Below are 23,533 nucleotides of genomic sequence, written 5' to 3' on the forward strand. Positions count from 1 at the left end.
GGGGTAGGTTTGGGTTTTGGGGTACAGGGGTATTTTAAGGGTTCAGGGCTAGGTTTGGGTTTTGGGGTACAGGGGTATTTTTAGGGTTCAGGGCTAGGTTTGGGTTTTGGGATACAGGGGTATTTTAGGGTTCTGGCTAGGTTTGGGTTTTGGGGTACAGGGGTATTTTTAGGGTTCAGGGGTAGGTTTGGGTTTTGGGGTACAGGGGTATTTTAAGGGTTATGGGCTAGGTTTGGGTTTTGAGGTACAGTGGTATTTTAGGGTTCAGAGGTAGGTTTGGGTTTTGGGGTACATGGGTATTTTTAGGGTTCAGGGGTAGGTTTGGGTTTTGAGGTACAGGGGTATTTATAGGGTTTAGGGATAGGTTTGGGTTTTGGGGTACAGGGTATATTTATAGGGTTAAGATGGGTTAGTGTTTAAGGGTGTTGCTGTATTTTATAGAGTAAGGGTGGGTTATGATTATGGGGTGCAGGGGTATTTAAAGTAGGGGTGGGCGGAATTGGCGCGAACTTGGTACAATAAATTCGCAATATTTCGTTCCGTCAGATTTCCAATTATTAAAACAGAAACCTCATATATTCAAGGTAAAATAACAAGTATTTCTACATGCTAAAATGCATATAGTCATTTCACAAAAGTGAAATTAGCTTCCAGCAAGCAGTGAGGGAGGTGATGATTTTGAGATCAAGCCCCTGCAAAGCATTATGGGACAAGATTAGCAGTGGGAATGAATATTATATTATCCAAATAATTCTACAAAGAGCTGCAGTTCACCTTGTCGTCCCTAGTTGTCCCTGATGAGGCAAATACAATAGCATTTAAAATATTATACATCAAGCTGCAGTTCACCTCGTGGTCCCTAGATGTCCCTGATGAGGCAAATGCAATAGCATTTAAAATATTACGCATCAAGCTGCAGTTTACCTTGTCGTCCATAGATGTCCCTGATGAGGCAAATGCAATAAGCATTTATAATGTTATACATCAAGCTGCAGTTCACCTTGTCGTCCCAAGATGTCCCTGATGAGTAAAATTCAAAAACATTGAAACCCTTTCATGAATGCTAAAAATTATGCTAATCTTATCCCATAATGCTTTGCAGGGCCTTTTAGTTGTATTTTTGACCATAACTGTGCTTGGGGTGGTTCTAAGAGAATGGGACCTCCACTGAATTACTATTTAAAGGGAGCAGGAATGTATAGAACCTGGGAAAAACAAACAACACTCGTGATGGAATGCCACCAGCGATTGTCACGCCCCCAGCACACACCAACAGCACAATGCAGACACGCCCACAAGGGACTACTTTGCTGGCACGGTTCTTTTACCTTTTAAATGTATATGGTGGGGGTCTGCATAGCCTATGTCCTTCTGCTGCAACTGCCCTTTCCAACGCTGTATTGGGTGTGTGGATTGGCGCTGTAGTTCCCGAGTTTACCTTGCTAAAAGGTGTCTGTTCTCTCTTTATAATAGTACTAGCAGCCCGTCCCGACGTTGTCCGGGTATGAATTGCTGCCGGCCAGTAGTATATTGTTTCGTAGGATTTCGTTTTGATAGCATTTCTTATCTGTGACAGGCCTGTGAAACGCTCCGATTCACAGTGCACTGCTGATGCACTTCAGAGTGCGCGTTCAGTAGTGTGTGAACTCGAGTTTCCCTACTTTATTTTCCTTGCAATATTATATAGCGCGAACTCGACAACATGGCATGAGCACAATTTATTACAGAAGAACACATTGATTTGCGGTAGGCACGGGGAGACAAAGCGATTTGCCTGGAATCACAGGATGTTGAGCTGATGCCGAGATTCTAACGTAGCTCCCCATCTCTAAAGTTCGCAATTCTAGAACTTGTGGTGGGAGGTGTGTCTAAAAGTGTATGTCGGTGCTGGGCATCAATGAGAGAGACCTGTGCATTTTTCCAATTGGTGGTGAAAAAAAAGGAGTATGTTGCTGGAGATGTGGGCCGCCGTGCCACCAATGTACTTACGGCGGAGGGTAAACACCCATTATTCCGCAAATTTCTTCCCGCATACCATCACTCTGCATACTTTCATTACGAAAGTACCATGACTCCGCAATGCCATTATAACGCATGGCATTACATTTTATATGCTTTTACCACGCATACATTTACAACGAAATTCGTTGTAAATGCATAGATGGTAAAAGCATGTTTTTTAAAAATGTTTGGATAAGGCAAGTATGGGTATAGGGGTATATGTTTTGGGGTACTGAGGTATATGTTTTGGGGGGTTTGGGTATTTTAATGGTTCAGATATAGTTTTGGGTTATGGGGTACAGGGGTATTTTTAGGGTTCAGGGCTAGATTTGGGTTTTGAGGTATAGGGGTATTTTTAGGGTTCAGGGGTAGGTTTGGGTTTTGGGGTACAGGGGTATTTTAAGGGTTCAGAGCTAGGTTTGGGTTTTGGGGTACAGGGGTATTTTTAGGGTTCCGGGCTAGGTTTGGGTTTTGGGATACAGGGGTATTTTAGGGTTCTGGGCTAGGTTTGGGTTTTGGGGTACAGGGGTATTTTTAGTGTTCAGGGGTAGGTTTGGGTTTTGGGGTACAGGGGTATTTTAAGGGTTATGGGCTAGGTTTGGGTTTTGGGGTACAGGGGTATATTAGGGTTCTGGGGTGGGTTTGGGTTTTGGGGTACAGGGGTATTTTTAGGGTTCAGGGGTATGTTTGAGTTTTGAGGTACAGGGTATTTATAGGGTTCAGGGCTAGGTTTTGGTTTTGGGGTACAGGGGTATTTATAGGGTTCAGGGCTAGGTTTTGGTTTTGGGGTACAGGGGTATTTTTAGGGTTTAGGGATAGGTTGGGTTTTTGGGAACAGGGTAGGCTTATAGGGTTAAGATGGGTTAGTGTTTAAGGGTGTAGGGGTATTTTATAAAGTAAGGGTGGGTTATGATTATCAGGTGCAGGGGTATTTAAAGTAGGGGTGGGCGGAATTGGCGCGAACTTGGTACAATAAATCCGCAATATTTCGTTCCGTCAGATTTCCAATTATTAAAACAGAAACCTCATATATTTAAGGTAAAATAACAAGTATTTCTACATGCTAAAATGCATATAGTCATTTCACAAAAGTGAAATTAGCTTCCAGCAAGCAGTGAGAGAGGTGATGAATTTGAGATCAAGCCCCTGCAAACCATTGTGGGAAGTGAATAATATAGTATCCAAATAATTCTACAAAGAGCTGCAGTTCACCTCGTTCTCCCCTGTTGTCCCCAAGAGGCAAATACAATAGCATTTAAAATATTATATATCAAGCTGCAGTTCACCTCGCCGTCCCTAGATGTCCCTGATGAGGCAAATGCAATAGCATTTAAAATATTACACATCAAGCTGCAGTTCACCTCGTCATCCCAAGATGTCCCTGATGAGTAAAATTCAAAAACGTTGAAACCCTTTCATGAATGCTAAAAATTATGCTAAGCTTATCCCATAATGCTTTGCAGGGCCTTTTAGTTGTATTTTTGCCCATAACTGTGCTTGGGGTGGTTCTAAGAGAATGGGACCTCCACTGAATTACTATTTAAAGGGAGCAGGAATGTATAGAACCTGGGAAGAAAAAACAACACTCGTGACGGAATGCCCCCAGCGATTGTCACGCCCCCAGCACACACCCACAGCACAATGCAGACACGCCCACAAGGGACTACTTTGCTGGCACGGTTCTTTTACATTTTAAATGTATATGGTGGGCGTCTGCATAGCCTATGTCCTTCTGCTGCAACTGCCCTTTCCAACGCTGTATTGGGTGTTGTGATTGGTGCTGTGGTTCCCGAGTTTACCTGGCCAAAAGGTGCAAGTTCTCTCTTTATAATAGTAGTATAGATTATAGATTATAGATATAGTAGTATAGATAAATTAAATATGCGTCAATGGGTTAAGCAAAATAGAGCCATTCTAAATACTATAATAAGAACACTATCAACAACGATGTAGGGTAAAAAGTAAGAAAGATAACATTAGTCAAAAAGAAAAAGGTATGCAGCAAACTTTATCATAAAAAATCTCACGTAAAGAAGAAAAAAAAATAGAAATAAAGAACATCAAGAGGATTCCCAACAACGGAGAGCAAAACATACAATTAATGTAGGGACTATACTCAAGAACTACATGGAAGTCACATAAGAAAGAAAACAAAACTAAGAATACGAACAGGAAAAATATAATCAACAGGAAACAAAATATCCATGGTCTAAGAAAAAGCGGAAGAAACAACAAGCACCACAAAACTTCAATGAGAAAAGACACCAAGTCAACAATGACAACGGCATTAATTTAGTGAAAATGCAGAAGGAAAACAAATAACGTGATAGATGAGAGAAAAGGGAAGGACCATACAAAACTCAGGCCATATAACGACCAATAAAAGAGGAAATATACTTAACGAATAACGAAAGAAGAAGGAGCAAAGAGAAGAACCACCTGCACAAACGGATCACTAAAAAATGGAACTACATAAAGCAGGACAGAATAGCAAATGAGACAAATCAACAAACAGCGAATAACAATTATCCAGGAAAGCTGGAAGGAACGTCATGTAAGACAAAAGAGTAACAAAACAAACCAGAAGCAATAGAATCAAGTGCCTGAGGCACCAGGAGAAGAAGAGGAATCCATTTGAGTTTCAGACAGGTAGAGAGATCAGTGGGTTCATCAAAAATGCATGACCGGCCCTTGAAGGTAATACGAAATCTGGAGGGACCAGCAAAAGAAAAAGGAATATTCATATCTGACAGGCGTTTCCTTAAATTGAGAAAACCTTTCCGACGAATCACTGTATCTCTAGCAAAATCCTGCGAGATAGAAATCCGATGACCCTGCCAAGATACCATCTTAATCTTCCTCATGTGTGCCAAATTTTTTTTTCCGAGTGTTGGTCACGCAGCGGCTTAAAAATTACCGCCCTCGGCTGTGACTGTGACTTGGACCTAAACGCTGGCACATGATGAGCACGTTCAATTTCAAAGTCTCTCTGAAAGGAAAGTTGTAACGTAGAGGGAAGCCACTAGTGTAAAAAGTCAATCGTTGAGGGAGCCGACTTCTCGTCTCCTCAGGCAGACCAAAGATACGTAGGTTACTTCTACGGTTACGATCTTCCTGCTGCGTGAGATCTCTCCTCAACGCCGCCATTGAACGTTCCATTTGCTGAAAATGTTGGAATGCTATCTGACAGAGTGTTCTACATCACTAATCCATGTCTCCGCAGTCGTAACATGCACAGAAGGTGCCAGTAAATCATTCCTAATGGCCGCTACCTCAACCTGCAGCAAATCAGTGTTAGTTTTAGTGGACTGCGCAATGTCATGAACAGCATTAAGACGTGACAAAATGGTGTCCAAGGTAGTGGTCGCCTCTTTCTGAGACGATTCTGGGGTAGGAGAAGTTTGTTTCGACCTCTTAAGTGCACCTTTAGCGTCCTTAGCAGTAGAGGGAGGACCCATAGCATCAGCCATAAGAGACACCCACCACTGCCATAAGGAAGCAGAGAGTACAAGAAGAGAGTAGATAGCGCAATATCAAAAGAGGAGCCAGTCACAGTAAGAACTCCAGAGAGAATAAGAAAAAAAAACCACTGCCAATAAATTAAGCGCAGTCCACAAGCAGGAAGAGCAATAAGTATCAAAGGAAGTAACACTGAGGCAGTTGAAATATGCAGGTCGAAAGCGTAGCTGGAAAATTCAGTGAAGAGCAGGTTATACTCGCAGAGATGTCAGAAGCAAGCAATAACGCTCTAAAAAGGTCATGCAGCAAACAGAAGCATTAGGGGCCATAAGCAGCGAGAAATATCTGGAAAACAGTCACCTTAAACACCTTGCTCCTGTGCAAAGAAAGAATGTTCACTGGCCCATGAGGAGGAGAAAGCGAGCGTCGTCACACCACAAAATGGTGGCCGCTCCCAGCCTTCGAGTCTCAGAACCCCTCACGAAGCCGAACACAGGTCTCCTGGTGTTGCAAGGGTCGGACTGCGGCGAATTCCCAGCAGGTTCATAGTTCCAAAAATCTGCTTTTGGATGAGTAGGCAGCGCGGAAAGTGGACCTAAATTGTCCCGACAGCCACCGAAGCCCCGGAGCTACTCACAGACCGCCATCACGTCGCGGCGTGCAAGCCACGCCCCCGTGTGCTATTTAGTTTTATCAGCAAAACTGCAAATTTAGTTGCCACTTCAAAGGAAAATGTGCTGTCTGTAAATGACAGAGTGCTTTCACACCATGGCCTAGTGATATATTTAGATCAGTGTGCTCCAAAATGCATCCCCAGACACCTGCCACAACCGCTTGCTCCTGTGGAATGGGCGTGGCTGATGTGCTACTCTTTGTCTTTGTTTAGTGCTTGGCTTTTTCACAATCCCTATGATATATTTGATGTTACATTGATGGAAGCACCCCCACTCTGAAAAACTTTCCAGGACCACTGACAGGAAGATTCTGGATCAGAAGTGCCTTTGAAAAATGGAGATCATACTGTAAATTTTTCTTTTAGTTAATAGCCACTTAACCAACCAAGAGGGGAGGCGCAACTTCTGTAACTTTGAGCACCTGGTAGGCTGCCTGGTGTATGGTATGTGCTTATTCTAGGAGTCACTTTCAGAAACACAGCCATTCACGCAGTACATATATGGCCTCAACACACAAAAGGCATTACTTGAAAACCTCTTGGCAACAAGTGCTTAATTTGATCTTGCTGGTAGCAGAAAGCAGCAGCTCAAGGGCCGAACTCTCAGCTGCAGTGACACGCCATGTATTAGCTGCAGAAGTAGCACTAAGCACCCTGGCCAAAGTGCTTGTGTGTATTAAAATGGGTGTATAATGAATGCCGTCATCTTAAACCCAGGCTGCTGCGATGATTAGATATCACCAATTGAGAGAACGCCCCCATGTGCATAACTGCAGTGCTGGGACTTGCAATCAGGCTCAAACTATACAGCTCTGGGGTGTGACTTGTCAAACAAGCATAGAAAAGGGATCCCTAGGCCAAAGCGAAGTTTGCAGGGTATGCGCAGACGTGGGTCCCTTGCTCACTTTGCCACTGGATTCAGGCTAGCCTGGCTGATGACAGCTGATTAGCCAGAAACCGGTCCCAGGATTCTTGTTTCCGTTCCTGGGAAGACATGGCTTGGCAGTTCGGGCTGGACTGTTCCCATGAGGCACAGGGTCAGACTGATTTGCATATGGCCATGTCTGAACTCTGGTGGCGTAGTGAGCTAAAGCATGATGATCGATAAACCCAGATCAGTTGACTGGGGGTGAGTGCTTGCAATGTTCAACACTCCGTCCATCATCCCCTTTGGTTTCGCTATTATAGCCATATAGCCTGATGTAGCAGGCGATACTGGCCATTAAAGGGTTGCTACAGAATTAAAGGCAAGAGCCGAAGACAAGGCCCTTTAACAAGGTAGCGGTAATTAATGGCCAATTTAGCCCACTACGACAGGCCATGAGGGCAGAATGTTCTATTTTAAAAACACAAAGGCCTATTGGAGCCCGAGGGGGTAGAAATCCCTCCCCCCATGGCTCCAAAGCCTTTGTTTCATAGCTGTTGCTGTAAATGTTCTACAGATAACAGCCATGCACAGCTGTTGAACTTTCACAGCAATAGCTGGGAAAGGATGCTGAAGGCAGCTCTTGGTTCTCACTGAGCTCGGCTAAGCTGATTTTTATTGTTCAGTTGAGCCTCCTCCTTCCACGGCTCCAGTGACACTGGGACATATTAACAAGCGGCAGCGATAATTATCGCTGGCTGCTCTAAGCGAGAAAAATGTTATCGCAGAAAATTATCACCATGCTAGGGCTGTATTAACAACGCATAGCGCAATGGCGATAATTTCCCAGCGATAACGATGTTTTCCATGGAACATCGCTGGTTTTCCAGTGATGTTTCATGGAAAACGGCGATAACCTTGCTGATACAACCCTTTGGTCATATCAACATAATCCACCCCAATGGTAAGTATAGCTAAGTCTGCAGTCTAAGTCCGCTGTGTTCTCCAAAACCTAACGTCTGCTAAAATGCTTAGAGGCAGCCTTGTAAATATCGCAATGTGCACCTCAGCGATATATACAAGGCTGTACTGCCCAGTGACTCCCACTTTGCATCTCATTAGATATGCAAAGGTATGTGTTCGATAAAGGGGTGCTAACATGCGCTGATGCATGTTATCACCCTCTTGTACCTAGGGCAATATGTTTATCTCCGCTTTTTGGCTTTCAAAGCCGGAGATATGACCATTGTAAATATGCCCAACTGTGAGCTTTGTGATGGGGTAGGGGAGCCTGTGTGCCCTACTGCACAGGCTCTGCCCTACGCGTTTCCCGGCACAATCCATTTATTTTGTAGTGGCAAAGGCTGTGTTAGGATACTGTAATGTTGAGAGGAACAGGCCTATGTCAGTTTATGTAGGCCGCTGATGCTCCATTGTCTTCAATGGAGCTCTCAACATTCCAGTGTTCTAATTACCTGTATAACCTCTCTTGAGGAATTTCGTCAAAAACAAATGTAACTTTCTGTTGAAATTAATTTTCTCAATTGGCGATGAACAATTTTATGGAATATGCTGATCCATGAATGAACAGTTAGACCAAAAATTAGTTAGCTACACATGGGGGCATATTGACAATGGCCAGCGATAATTATCACGGGGTACATCACTTACAACGCAACTTTTACAACGCACTACCATTACAACGCGGTCATTACAACGCAAACCATTACAACGCATTGCGCTGGGGGCGCTCTAGGATAGGGAATATATTTAATTTACTATCCAACACCTTCCCTACTATCCACGGGGACTGGAGTTGGAATTGTAAATTAAATAATTCACTATCCAGCGCCTAAAAGCACTATGCGTTGTAATGGTATGCGATGTAAAAACCGCGTTGTAAAGGCAGGCGTTGTAAAAGCCTGCGTTGTAATGTCATACATCCAATTATCACTGGCGCTGCTTAGCGATAATTATATTATCGCAAGCTATCTCTGTAATGTATCGCCCTGGTAGCGCATTATTAACAACGTGTTACTCCAGGGCAATAAAAATTCCAGCGATAGTGAGGTTATCGTCCTTTTGCAGGGAACATCGCTAGTTTTCTAGCGATGTTCCCTGCAAAACGTTGATAACCTTACTGATACGACCCACAGGGTCACAGGGTCGTATCAGCATAATCCACCCCAATGTTGGGGATAGGTAAGTCTGCATTTTAGCAGACGTTAGTTTTTGGAGAGAACAGCTGTTTTCTTCAAAAACTAACGTGTGCTAAAATGCTGAGGCAGCCTTGTAAATATCGCGATGTGAACATCAGCGATATTTGCAAGGTTGTCCATCCAGGCTATGCCAAGTGACGCACACTTTGGATCTCATTAGAGATGTAAAGGGAAGCGTTGGGAAAAAGGGTGCTAACATGCGATTATGCATGTTAGCACCCTCTTGTAAATAGGGTGACATTTTTATCTCCGCTTTATTGTCTTTTTAAGCCAAAAAAGCAGAGATAAAGCCCTTGTAAATATGCCCCTTAGTTAGGACTTAGTACAGATAACAATGTTGAGCTCTTCAAACCCTCTAAGAAGCTTACCTATGACTCCATTAGTCACCCCGGCACTGAGCAGTAAGACCTTCGTCCAATTCATAAGTCGACCAATTAGGAAAAGTGATAATGAGCAGGATAGAACAAAATCTCAAAGTGTTTATTTAACTTATTTATTTAATGGTTTTGTAAAGCGCGTAGTAACTCAAAGAGCATCCCAGCGCTGTGTTCTCCAAAACCTAATTCCTTATTTCACAACCATAGGTATGTGTAAAACTTTTTCAACTACAATTACCACCTGAGATGACCCCTTACGTGGTGGTTGTGTTTATCCAAGCAAATCCTCTACGTATTTATCAAAGAGAATTGACGAGAATGATAAAACACAAGTTGATTCACTGGATGTCAGGAGGGCTGGGGCCGAGTCAGGTCCTCTTTTCATCCTGGTGAGAAGAGTCTCATAGGTGGGTAAAGGCTGATTTGACTACAGTAGACCCCAAACTTTCATCCCTACAACTGGTTTGAACATCCTTGTGTTATGGAATAAACCAAGTAGGCATTATGCATCGATTGCATGGCAGTCAAACTTCTATCCTGGAATGTATCTGGAATCAGCAGCAACTGCAAAGTTCAGATTAGTTCAAAACAACGGGCCCGATTCACAGAATGAACTTAAGACTAGTAATTTGCTATTCGCAAATAAGGAATCAGTAGGAATCTACATGATTATGATTCGCTATTAGGGGCTCGCAAAACGGCCCGTTGATGAATCAGGCTGTTAGAGCTGCTGTCAAGAATTTTTCACTCCCATCTTGGTCTAAATCAATTATTGTACCTATATATAAGAAGTGAGATTGAAGTGACTCCAGGTGTGATTCTCTTGGATTCAACAGTACAAATTGTGGCTAGAATATTTCAATCTCAGAATCATTCTGGTCAGTGAACTGATCATGAAGCAGCAGATCGACACAGTTTCCTCTGCCTGCTTCCACTCCCTCTGCATGCTCTGCAAGATGTTCCAATGGATCCCCACCTCAACCAGGAAGACAACCACTCAGGCCCTTGTCTCCAGCAGGCTTGACTACAGCAATGCACTCTATTTCGGAACCACCAAACAGCTCCTAAGCCGCCTCCAAACCATCCAGAACACAGCAGCAAGACTCATCTCAACCTCACCAGAAGAACTGACTGACTGACTGACTGAAGAGCTTATAAAGCGCACTTATGCCGAGGCGTCTTGGCGCTGGGTGAATATGATGCAGACGACAGCAGATCTTATGACCTTGTGAAGAGCCAGGTCTTTATCATTTTCCTAAAAACAGCCCTATTGGATTCTAACCTGATTGTCACAGGGAGAGAGTTCCATAAGGTGGATGCTTGGTAAGAAAACCCCGTCCCTCCCCATCTAACTCTTTTTGTTCTAGGGACACAAAACAATCCTGAATTGGCATACCTGAAAGAGCGAAGGGGCTGGTATACAGAAAACAAGGTTTGAATGTCCGCAGCCCCATCTCCATAAATAGCCTTGTGCAATAGGCATAGGGCTTTAAAGTTCACTCTCTGATGAACAGGGAGCCAATGCAGCTCCTTAATCACCGCTGACGTCGGGTGATATTTGGGTAAGTCAAGTAGAACCCGAGCCGCTGCATTCTGATGCGATTGAAGTTTTTTGATCTGTTCCTTGCCAACTCCTAGATATAGGGCATTACAATAATCGATTCTGGACAAAACCAGAGCTCTGACCACTGTTTTCCGAAGTGACATAGGAATAAAGGGCAGAATTTTACGCAAGATTTTTAATGGGAAAAAATATGATGAGGAAACTTGATTTATTTGTGAGGCAAGTTTGAGGTCCTTGTCAAGCACAAATCCCAGGTTCCTGGCCTTGGGCACGGGGACCTGACAAATGCGTGCCTCAGGAGGCCAGCAGTCTTGGCTCCATACAGGAGGTAGTTGCCCAAACTCTAGGACCTCGGGTTTTTCTGTATTTATCTTTAAAAGTTTCGAATTCATCCACGCCATTACATCTGTGAGGCAATTACGGAACCTCTTGGCTGTTAACCCCACACTTTATGTCACAGAGACCACTAGTTGAGTGTTGTCAGCATACAACACCAACATTATGCCATGCTCTTTGATTACCCGACTTATAGATTAAATATGTCGGAGACAAGGCCGAACCCTGTGGGACTCCACATGGGAGATGGAAATTTCCGGATTGCAGGCCATTCCAGTGGATCAGTTGTTCTCGTGATGTTAAAAATGATGTAAGTAGAGTCAGAGCCACATCTTCAATACCCACATTCCTCAATCGACCCAGCAATACTGCATGATTTACAGTATCAAAGGCTGCAGTCAGATCTAACAGGATGAGTGCAGCTCTGCCTCCCCTGTCCATCACTTTACGGATTTCTTCTGTGGCCAGGATTAGAGCTAACTCGGTGGAATACAGAGAGCGGAAGCCATGTTGTGTGGAGTCAAGAATATAAGTGCTATCCAGGTATTCTGTCAGTTCTAGATTCATGGCTTTCTCCAAGATTTGTGATGGTATTGGGAGGCAGGAGATTGGGCGATAATGTTTTGGCTCTGAAGGGTCTAAAGAGGCCTTTTTTATGATGGGCCTAATGCATGCCTTTTTTTTTACGAGGATGGAAATTCCCCAGAAATGATGATCGCATCTAAGAAATGGGTCAAGGAAGAACGTACTTCTTCCACTACCAGGTATAATATGTGAGGGGGACAAAGGTCCAAAGGTGAGCCCGATTTAGTTTGTAGCAACAGGTTGGCAACTTTACCCTCCTCCAGTTTGGAAAACCGTGACAACTTTTGCAGAGATGTCCGGTGATCCCAAGAATGTGCACTGTTCATTTTTAGGACACATGCAGCAGTGGCTAGCCCATCGTATACCATTTGAACTTTATTCTGAAAGAACGCGGCCATTTGTTCTACAAAATTTTGGTCCGGCAGAAATGCTCTATCTCCCTGACATTTTATTAGTGCCGTCACTGTTTAAAACAGCTCCTTGGAGGAATTTTTCGCCTCCAGAATGTTTGCAGTATAATAGACAGCTTTGGCAAGTTTTATGGCTGCCTTATATTCTTCTAAGGCGCAGTTATAGTCTTTTTAATGATCAGCACTATAACTTGATCTCCAGATGCACTCCCTGCACCTACAGGTTATTTTAATTTGCCGGAGCACCTCTCCTCTCCACAGTGCTTTCCACTGGCTCCCCAGCCAGGAAAGATACCTCTTCAAACTCCTCACTCATGCCTACAAAGCCCTCCACGATCCCGGAGCAGCCTATATCAACCACAGTCTGGCGTTCCACCAACAGGCTAGGGAGCTCCGCTCCTCCACCCTCGTCGTGGCTCACATCCCCCACATCCGTCAAAGCCGCTGCAGAGGCCATCACTTCTCCTACACCACCACCTAGTCCTGGAATGAAGTCCCCCTCCACCTACGCACCTCATATCACTGCAAATCTTCTGGAATAAGCTCAAGAATTGCCTCTATGACTTTCATAGCCATCCACCCGAGGCTCACAGTATCACAGCGCCTGTAGACCCCCTGGGATGACAAGCCCACTTTACAAGACCCTATTGATTGATTGATTGACTTGCACATTTGGAAGCTTGGGCTAAGTAAAATTTCATTTTGGAAGAGGTTCAATATGATTACCATTAACGTCTTGGGACGGTTGAATACGGCTTGAATTTATACGTGCTGGTTCTTAAATATACATTATCCAAGTATGGATTGATCTACCTGCTTTTATGCATACCTGAGTCATGCGTTTGTTTGTTCAAATTACTCCAAAAGCTAGTACATTATGTCATCAATGGTGGGGAGCCCATAGTGTGTTTATTGCGACAGTTGCACCTGGATGTATTAGTCCTGGTGTGTTTCGGATGAAATGGAGAGTGCACCAACATGTTTGATATAAACAGAGGTGTTTGTCAGGGCTGCCTTTTGGCATCATTTATATTTTCTCTTTATGTTGATGAGATGGAGAGCTTTCTGTTGGCAAGAGGCCAGGATATGCCCCAGATGGGTGCATGACCAATACCAGTTTATGCAGACGATGCAGTCCGATGTCTTCAGAATTTTTATGGATAGATTTGATTTTTAAACTAATTTTAATAAATCCTTTACAATAATCTATAGATCCAAATCTGTGAGAAGTCATCATTATGGCATCAGTGGCTCCGGACCCGATTTACAGAATGAATTGAAGACTCAATCCTAAACTTACTACTATTTTGGTATTCACAGAATGCACTTACTACTTTTGGCCTTCACAGAATGAACTTAAGACTCAATCCTAAACTTACTACTATTTTGGTATTCCCAGAATGCACTTAGGGGCAGATTTATGTCGGTCTTGCGCCACGTTTACGCCGCCGTTGCGTGACGCAACGGCGTGGAAACATGGCGCATCCCTGCGACCTATTTACAACGTGACGCATCTAGGCAGATGCGTCACGTTGTAAAGCCCTGCGCCACATGGAACCAGCGTCAGGTTTCATGTTGGCGTTCTGTCGCAGGGTGGGCGTTCCCTCGTAGGAAAGCCCCGTGAAACTGACGCAGTGACTGAGTCATTTTTACGATGCTGCTGCGTCAAATCCTTACGCCTGCTTGAAGCAGGCGTAAGGAGTGACGCACCACGTTATGTATGGGTGGCCTCCGTACATTGCAGGAGTTGCGTCGCACTTGCGACGCTACTCCAGCAATGAGCCGCCCGTTCACCACAAGATGCGTCACGCATCTGCCCTTCCTTGCACTATGGTGCATTGCATTTTAAATGCGACACATTCTTGGTGGCGCAAGGGGAGATTGCGTGACGCATCTGCTCTGGCGCATCCCTGCTGATTTGCAGAGATGCGCCAGGACTCATAAATCTGCCCCTTCCTACTTTTGGCATTCACAGAATGAACTTAATACTTTTGGTATTCACAGAAGTTAGGATTTTGTCTTAAGTCTGTCTTAGGTCTGTGTTAAGTTTGACTTAGGACAAACTTAAGACAAAATCCTAACTTCTGTGAATACCAAAAGTAGTAAGTTCATTCTGTGAATGCTGAAAGAAGTAAGTGCATTCTGTGAATACCAAAATAGTTTAGGATTGTGGGGCATATTACCAAGGGCCTTATCGCCGCTTTGGCGGGAATTGTTCCCGCTAAAGCTTTGATAAGTGTATTGCTCTATTACCTAGCTGTCGCTAACACCAGTTAGCGGCAGCTAGTAGGAGTTAGCGGGCATTTAGGTGCCCACTTTGCATGTCAGCAATAATTATCGCTAATGACATGCAAAGTGGGCGTGCCAAGATGTTAGCGACTGGAAACAGTCGCTAACATCTCTATCTCCTATTACCAACTTTTGGAAATAATCGCGCTAAGCGCGATTATCTCCAAAAGCTAACGCCTGGCCAGAGCTGTTCTTAGCCATGTAATCCAATGGTAGGTGGATAACATGGCTAAGAGCATTTGCTCGGTAATGCATGAATATGGCTGACTTTTCAGCGATATTCATGCATTTCGGACGATTTTTATCGCTTAGGAGATAAACCTTGATAATAGCAAGGCTCCTAAGATCGGTGGAGCTCGGCGATATTATTATTGCCGCTAAACCAAAATAGCGATAATCATCGCTAGTTGTTGGTGATATGCCCCTGAGTCTTAAATTTATTCTGTGAATCGGGCCCCAAGGGTGCAGTACTGCAGTAGTCACTAGGGGTCCATAATCACATCAGCCAGACTCCACACCATAACATACATGGGCGGGGGTTGCAGAGTCGAGGCTACGACAGGTCCTGGTCCAGTCAGACTCCACGCTGTATCTGGACAGCGTACGACTGCAGCAAGATAAAGATTAGTAAAATGGGCATGCGGATTTATTTATTGTGTTCTCTTAAGCGACGCTCTTTAGACAGGGTTTACCAGCAATCAGGGTGAAAGAATCTGAGCCAACATCCGCCTGCCCACAATGCATTGCAAATATATACCCGACCCAAACCCAAATTAAAATGCATGTCTTGTTGACTAGAGTTTATTCTATTAATGTTATGCACAATATGCTCGTGCTTTTCTCTCCAACCTTTAGTGTCAACACCGGACAGTTTGCCGCGCTAATATTTATAGTAGTCTTAATTATAGACGACCGCACTTCATAAAGTAGTTGATAACACGTTTTTAAGTATATCTGTCATCTGTCTGTGACGTTTTTAAGTAAATCTGTCATCTGTCTGTGTGTTCCGTCGCACTTCGTGTTGTGGTTGATATCATAAGACATGAAATTTTTGAAAGATCTTTGCTAATGTGAAAATCTGACTTTATGGTATCATGAAAGCTTGTGAGTCAGTATCTCAGATTCATAATTAATTAGTCGTGGATGTATAATTAGTATAATTTCTAACAGTTATTGGGTGTTGCTACACCACTGCAGGTTGGGAAACCAAACTTCTGTAAATCTCACTGTCTGCCCGTTATTTGGGGCTTTTTTTCGTTGTTCTAGAGGATTTCTTTCAAGGGCGCCTTTTTAGGTCTCGCTGGCATTGCAGCGCTTCGCCAACGAGACTTAAAGTCACCGTGTTTGCCTCCAAGGGAGACAGACCTGGAGACAGACCTGTGCACGAGCCGATTGTAGTATGGGCACGAGCCGATTCAGGTCTGTGAACGCGCTTCACAGTGGAACAGCTTGTGCGCCGCAAGTAACAATTATCACAGCATGAGACCCCACTTATCACAGCATGTCAACAGGCGCCCCAGGCTGCTGGAGCACTCAACTATAATTAATGCGCAGTTGAGTGCTCCAGCAGCGTGGGGCCCTCCCGGCCTGCTGTGATAATTATCACTTTGGGGCCTCATGCTGTGATAATTCTCACTTTGTGATCGGGAGCAGGCGTATTACTGGCACCACTGCCACGCTTTCATTAGTCATAAAAGCTGCATAATTAGGGCGGCATGCTCTATTTACAGCACTGAACATTTTCAAAGAAGGCGAAGCAGCGACATTCATTGGAGACACGACCTATTTGAAGACGCTTGTTTTACTGGGGTAAGTTCTGTGAACTGTTTAGTTTGTTTACTTTATTATAGTCTAACTGTCGGGGTTTGCTAAATTTTGCGAGAAGAGGAAAAATTTGCAGGAGATGATGGTACGACCTTGTACACCTTATAACTTTCGGCCACTTTCGAATTACAATTCTTATCATTTTTGCACTGCTAATCCTCGACTGTCACTCTTGCTGTTAGTCTCACGGTTTCTCTTGCTGTAAGGAACTTGAGTCGGAGCGTCTCTATTCCTCCTTGGTAGTCCCTGATGCCTGCACGTATTCCCACTGCCAGTGCTTCCACCGTTAAATTTCTACCTTTAGTCTTCAGAGTGTTCGTATTATCCTGTCAATCACTTTTCAATTATTACGCTTGCCCGTATTGCTCCTTTAACCTCTGCCACTCCTTTCTTGTCTACCTTCTCTTCGCCCTCCCTCCCCAGCACTTCCACGCCCTTCTCCTGTGTCTTTCATCTAATTCTATCCCCCTTGCCCTATCTTCTCTCAGCCCTTCCTCTCGCTGTCAGTCTCTCCTCCGACTCACTCCCCTCTAGGTCACTGCCTCTCAATGCCCTGTCTATCTCCAACCCTCCTTCCTAATTTTCACTTATGGATTATAGTTAGGAAGCTATTTACATAAACAGGTCAATTTCAAAGACCGCCTCTTACTTCCGCATTCACCGGCGCAAGCCCGCACTCCATTCTGGGTATTGAAGTTAGGTTGCGCAGTCTGCAAGGCTCCATAACGGTAGGAATGATTTAACACTGGGACGCATTCAGCAGCGCCTGCACGTTGCCTGCTTTCCAGTCCAAGCATCAACCAAAGGCTTTAGAATCGCATAGTAAATGGGAGCTATTTCGAGTTTATCACCTAGCTGCCAGAGTAATAGATGGAGAACCCTTCGGCCCTTCGCGGCGGGATGCCTGGCTTTCGCCTTGTGGATACCCTTCCAGGGTTATCTCACATGGGAATACCAGGACGGGTTCCCTAAGCAAGCGCGGAGATGCCCCAGGGTAAGTCCAGTGCTATATAAGTTTCATACATTTACACATTTTCATACAGAACGAGGAGACACCGCTTGTTATATTAGTAGCCCGACCTTTTACCGTAATGGCCCCTCCTCTCATAGCTGCTTTATTCTCCTTTTCCCATCTAACTCCTCCTGTGCTTTGCACTGCCTCCCAGCTCAGGCTGCCCTTTTCTCTTCCCTTTTCAGCTCCTCTTTTTAGTGCCCATCCCTAGTACAGGTGCTGGCGAAGCCCTGGGAGCCCTACACCTCGTAACCCTTACTGTCTTATGTAGCACATCCTCTACATTAATGCACACTCACATATAAGTTATTGTCACTGTATGTGTGCGTGCAAAGTAAAGTGCTCTGACACTGTTCATTGGGATGAGCACTGCTATAGCGCTATAAAAGTAATAACACGGAATAGTGGCATTTAAAGTTATATTATGTAAATACTGGGACAGACCAACACATCTGACTTTCCAACAGCACATGCACAGCTCATATGTACAGGGACTGAAGAAAGTTATGCCTCTCTTAAGTCCTCGAGAAGTAATAAACTGTGTGCATGTGTTTCCCTCCATTGCACAGTGTGAGGCCTCAGATAGCTCCCAGCCAGGAAACTCCAACAAACAAGCATTTGCAATGCAATAGCTCTCGCATTTGCGAAAGTTTAACATATTGGCATTGTAATTGACAATGCCTTTTATTTACGCTTTAAATACCAACACATAAATAAAAGACAGTGCCATTTACAATGCCAATGGCTCAAACTCTGACAACTGCGAGACCTATTACATTGCAAATGCTTGTTTTCCTAAGTTTGAGGATAGCAGCGGTTAACCCCGCTCCTACTTCTCTTTTGAACACACAAAGCTGCTGCAGCCCCTCCCCCACCATGCTCAGTCTGTGCAAAGGCCCATTGCCATTCATTTTAAAGCTTTATTCAGTTGATTATATCACCACCTAGTCCTGGAATGAAGTCCCCCTCCACCTACGCACCTCATATCACTGCAAACCTTCTGGAATAAGCTCAAGAATTGCCTCTATGACTTTCATAGCCATCCAACCGAGGCTCACAGAACCACAGACCCCCCGGGATGACAAGCCCACTTTACGAGACCCTATTGATTGATTGATTGACTTGAACATTTGGAAGCTTGGGCTAAGTAAAATTTCATTTTGGAAGAGGTTCAATATGATTACCATTAAGGTCTTGGGACGGTTGAATACGGCTTGAATTTATACTTACTGGTTCTTAAATATACATTATCCAAGTATGGATTGATCTACCTGCATTTATGCATACCTGAGTCATGCCTTTGTTTGTTCAAATTAGTCCAAAAGCTAGTTCATTATGTCATCAATGGTTGGGAGCCCATAGTGTGTTCATTGCGACAGTTGCACCTGGATGTATTAGTCATGGTGTGTTTCGGATGAAATGGAGAGTGCACCAACATGTTTGATATAAACAGAGGTGTTTGTCAGGGCTGCCTTTTGGCATCATTTATATTTTCTCTTTATGTTGATGATTTGGAGAGCTTTCTGTTGGCAAGAGGCCAGGATATGCCCCAGATGGGTGCATGACCAATACCAGTTTATGCAGACAATGCAGTCCGATGTCTTCAGACTTTTAGTTTTGATTTTTAAACTAATTTTAATAAATCCTTTACCATAATCTATAGATCCAAATCTGTGAGAAGTCATCATTATGGCATCAGTAGCTCCGGACCCGATTCACAGAAAGAATTTAAGACTCAATCCTAAACTTACTACTATTTTGGTATTCACAGAATGCACTTACTACTTTTAGCATTCACAGAATGAACTTACTACTTTTGGTATTCACAGAAGTTAGGATTTTGTCTTAAGTCTGTCTGAAGTCTGTCTTAAGTTTGTCCTAGGACAAACTTAAGACAAAATCCTAACTTCTGTGAATACGAAAAGTAGTAAGTTCATTCTGTGAATGCCGAAAGTAGTAAGTGCGGGGCATATTATCAAGGGGGTTTATCTCCGCTTTTTTGGCTTTAAAAGCCAAGAAAGCGGAGATAAAATTATCTCCCTATTACCTAGCTGTCGCTAACACCAGTTAGCGACAGCTAGTAGGAGATAGCGACCATCTTGGGCCCCACTTTGCATGTCAGTGATATTTATCACTAATGATATGCAAAGTGGGCGTGCCAAGATGTTAGCGACTGGAAACAGTCGCTAACATCGCTATCTCCTATTACCAACTTTTGGAGATATTCACGCTAAGCGTGACTATCTCCAAAAGCTAACACCTGCCCTGAGCAGTTCTTAGCCATGTTATCCAGTGGGAGGTGGATAACATGGCTAAGAGCATTAGCTCGGTAATGCATGAATATCGCTGACTTTTCAGCGATATTTATGCATTGCGGCCGATTTTTATCGCATTTACGGTAAACCTTGGTAATACCAAAGTTTATCTGCGATAAAAATCGCCGCAGCTCAGCGGTAATTTTTGTCTCTAACCAAGCAATAGCGATAATTATCACTATTGCTTGGTAATATGCCCCTGCATTCTGTGAATACCAAAAAAGTTTAGGATTGAGGAGCATATTACCAAGGGCCTTATCGCCGCTTTAGCGGGAATTTTTCCCGCTAAAGCGACGAAAATTGTATCGCCCTATTACCTAGCTGTCGCTAACACCAGTTAGCGACAGCTAGCAGGAGATAACGGGCATTTAGGTGCCCACTTTGAATGTCAGCGATAATTATCACTAATGACATGCAAAGTGGGCGTGCCAAGATGTTAGCGACTGGAAACAGTCCCTAACATCTCCATCTCCTATTACCAACTTTTGGAAATAATCGCGCTAAGCGCGATTATCTCCAAAAGCTAACGCCTGCCCAGAGCTGTTCTTAGCTATGTAATCCAATGGTAGGTGGATAGCATGGCTAAGAGCATTTGCTCGGTAATGCATGAATATCGCGGACTTTTCAGCGATATTCATGCATTTCGGTTAGGAGATAAACCTTGATAATAGCAAGGCTCCTAAGATCGGCGGAGCTCGGCGATATTAATATCGCCGCTAAACCAAAATAGCGATAATCATCGCTAGTTGTTGGTAATATGCCCCTGAGTCTTAAATTTATTCTGTGAATCGGGCCCCAAGGGTGCAGTACCGCGGTAGTCACTAGGGGTCCATAAACACATCAGCCAGACTCCACACCATAACATACATGGCCGGGGGTTGCAGGGTCGAGGCTCCTACAGGTCCTGGTCCAGTCAGACTCCACGCTGTGTGTGGACAGCGTATGACGGCAGCAAGATAAAGATTAGTAAAATGGGCCTGTTTTATTTATTGTTTTGTCTTAAGCGATGCTCTTTAGACAGGCTTTACCAGCAATCAGGTGAAAGAATCTGAAGGAACATCCACCTGCCCACAATGCATTGCAAATATATACCCGACCCAAACCCAAATCAAAATGCGTTTCTTGTTGACTAGAGTTTATTCTAGTAATTTTATGCACGATATGCTCGTGCTTTTCTCTCCAACTTTTAGTGTCAACACCGGACAGTTTGCCGCGCTAATATTTATAGGAGTCTTAATTATAGCAGAGTCAAGAATGAACAAGCAATTAGCGCATGATCACAAGTACAGTTCTGTCTATGAGTTCTGTCGCACTTCGTGTGGTGGCTGATAACATAGATATGAAATTTTTGGAAGGTCTTTGCCAATGCGAAGACCTATCTCTATGTTACCATGAAAGCTTGAGAGTCAGTATGTAAGAGATTCATTTTTTACAGTCATTAAGTGTTACTCCACCACTGCAGGTTGGGAAACAAACTTCTGTAAAATTCACTGTCTGCCCGTCATTTGATCCTTTTGTCAGTTGTCCTTGAGGGTTTCTTTCAGTGACGCCTTTTGTTCCTAATTTTGGGGGTGGCCGCAAGCTGTGCAGTTACCCCGCTCGCACTTCTCTTTTGAACACACGAGGCAGTTGCAGCCCCTCCCCCACCACGCTCAGTCTGTGCAGCAGCCCCTCCCCCACCACGCTCAGTCTGTGCAGCAGCCCCTCCCCCACCATGCTCAGTCTGTGCTGCAGCCCCTCCCCCACCACGCTCAGTCTGTGCAGCAGCCCCTTCCCCACCACGCTCAGTCTGTGCAGCAGCCCCTCCCCCACCACGCTCAGTCTGTGCAGCAGCCTCTCCCCCACCACGCTCAGTCTGTGCAGCAGCGTCTCCCCCACCACGCTCAGTCTGTGCTGCAGCCCCTCCCCCACCACGCTCAGTCTGTGCAGCAGCCCCTCCCCCAGCACGCTCAGTCTGTGCTGCAGCCCCTCCCCCACCTCGCTCAGTCTGTGCATAGGCCCATTGCCATTCATTTGAAAGCTTTCAAATAATAAAGATCTGTCGTAGCGTGAAGTCTGGTTCCCCCAACGACCCGGCTCCTCCTTGGGTCATCTCGGAGGGTCTTGTTGGACTGGAACCATATATAAGACATGTCTTACAGACCTCTTTTTCCACTCAACGAGTTCCGGAGGAGTGGAAGAAGGCTATAGTACTCCCAATAAGAAAAAAAACAAATGTAAGTATTGAGGTGCTGGAAAACCTCAGACCCATTTCTTTATTGCCGTATGTGGCGAAAGTGGCCGAGAAGGTGGTCAATGCTCAGCTCACTGAGCACCTGGAGAGAGGGAACCTATTTCATCCCTCCCAATCAGGATTTAGGGCGGGCTTCTCGACTGAGACAGCTCTCCTACGTGCCACTGAGACTTTAAGAGCAGGAGCGGATGCAGGACATACAATGGCCCTGATCATGCTCGACCTCAGCGCAGCTTTTGACACTGTAGCGCATTCCATCCTGCTACAGTGTCTTAGTGAGGCTGGGGTCGTTGGTCCCACGCTGTACTGGCTGCAGTCGTTTCTCACAGGAAGATGCTTCCAGGTACAACAAGGGGCATGTCGATCTGTAGAGATGCCACTAGACCAGGGAGTGCCTCAGGGCTCAGCATTGAGCCCAACTCTTTTTAATCTGTACATGGCCTCCCTGGCGAAGTTGGTACAGGCTTTCGGGGTGGAATTGGTATCTTACGCCGACGACACCCAGCTGCTGATCTCTCTATCGCAGAACACCACCAATACCTCCACTAACTTTAAGTCCTGTATGCAGGCGCTAGCTGAGTGGATGGACTCCCACTGCCTAAAACTCAACTGTTCTAAGACAGAGGTTTTGGTAGTGGGGGGAAAGAGCAAAAGCTGGTCAGCCGAGTGGTGGCCTTCATGCCTTGGCCCTACTCCCACACCTTGTGAGGAGGCTAAGAATCTAGGAGTTTGGATCAACCCCACCCTCTCCTGTGAAGGCCATATAAGGCGTCTTGTGGGCAAGTGTTTTGGCGTACTGAAGACCCTAAACAAAACTTTAGACCTACTACCCCTAGCGGCCAGAAGGACACTGACACAGGCACTGGTGACCTCTCGGTTGGACTATGGAAATATCCTGTTCCTAGGGTCCAACGAGGGCAGCCTTGGCCGCCTGCAAGTTATCCAGAATTCCGCCGCCAGACTGGTGTTAAGGAGACCCAGAGGAGCTAATTCTTAGCAGGCTTTGGATGCGCTTCACTGGTTGCCAGTGAAGAAGCGCGTGCTGTTCAAATGCCTTCTCTTCTGTCACAGAATCGTCTGGGGCAGGTCGCCTGCCTATCTTAGGGACTTAGTCAGCCGCTACGAACCACCTAGGACCCTCCGGTCGGAGGGTTCCGGGCTGCTGACAGTCCCAAGGGTAAGGAAGGCCAGAATGGGCGGACGTTCTTTTTCGTTCCAAGCAGCTCAACACTGGAACAAACTCCCTCTTGCCCTGAGATTGGAGAGTAGGGAAGCGTTGTTCAGGGCTAGGCTCAAAACGTTACTCTATACTATGTAGGTCCAGAGGCTTTGTAATGGTGGTCGTTAGTAGCTCTTAGCGCGGGGACACGC

Source organism: Lissotriton vulgaris, chromosome 1_2, assembly GCF_964263255.1.
Source record: "Lissotriton vulgaris chromosome 1_2, aLisVul1.2, whole genome shotgun sequence".
NCBI lineage: Eukaryota > Metazoa > Chordata > Amphibia > Caudata > Salamandridae > Lissotriton > Lissotriton vulgaris.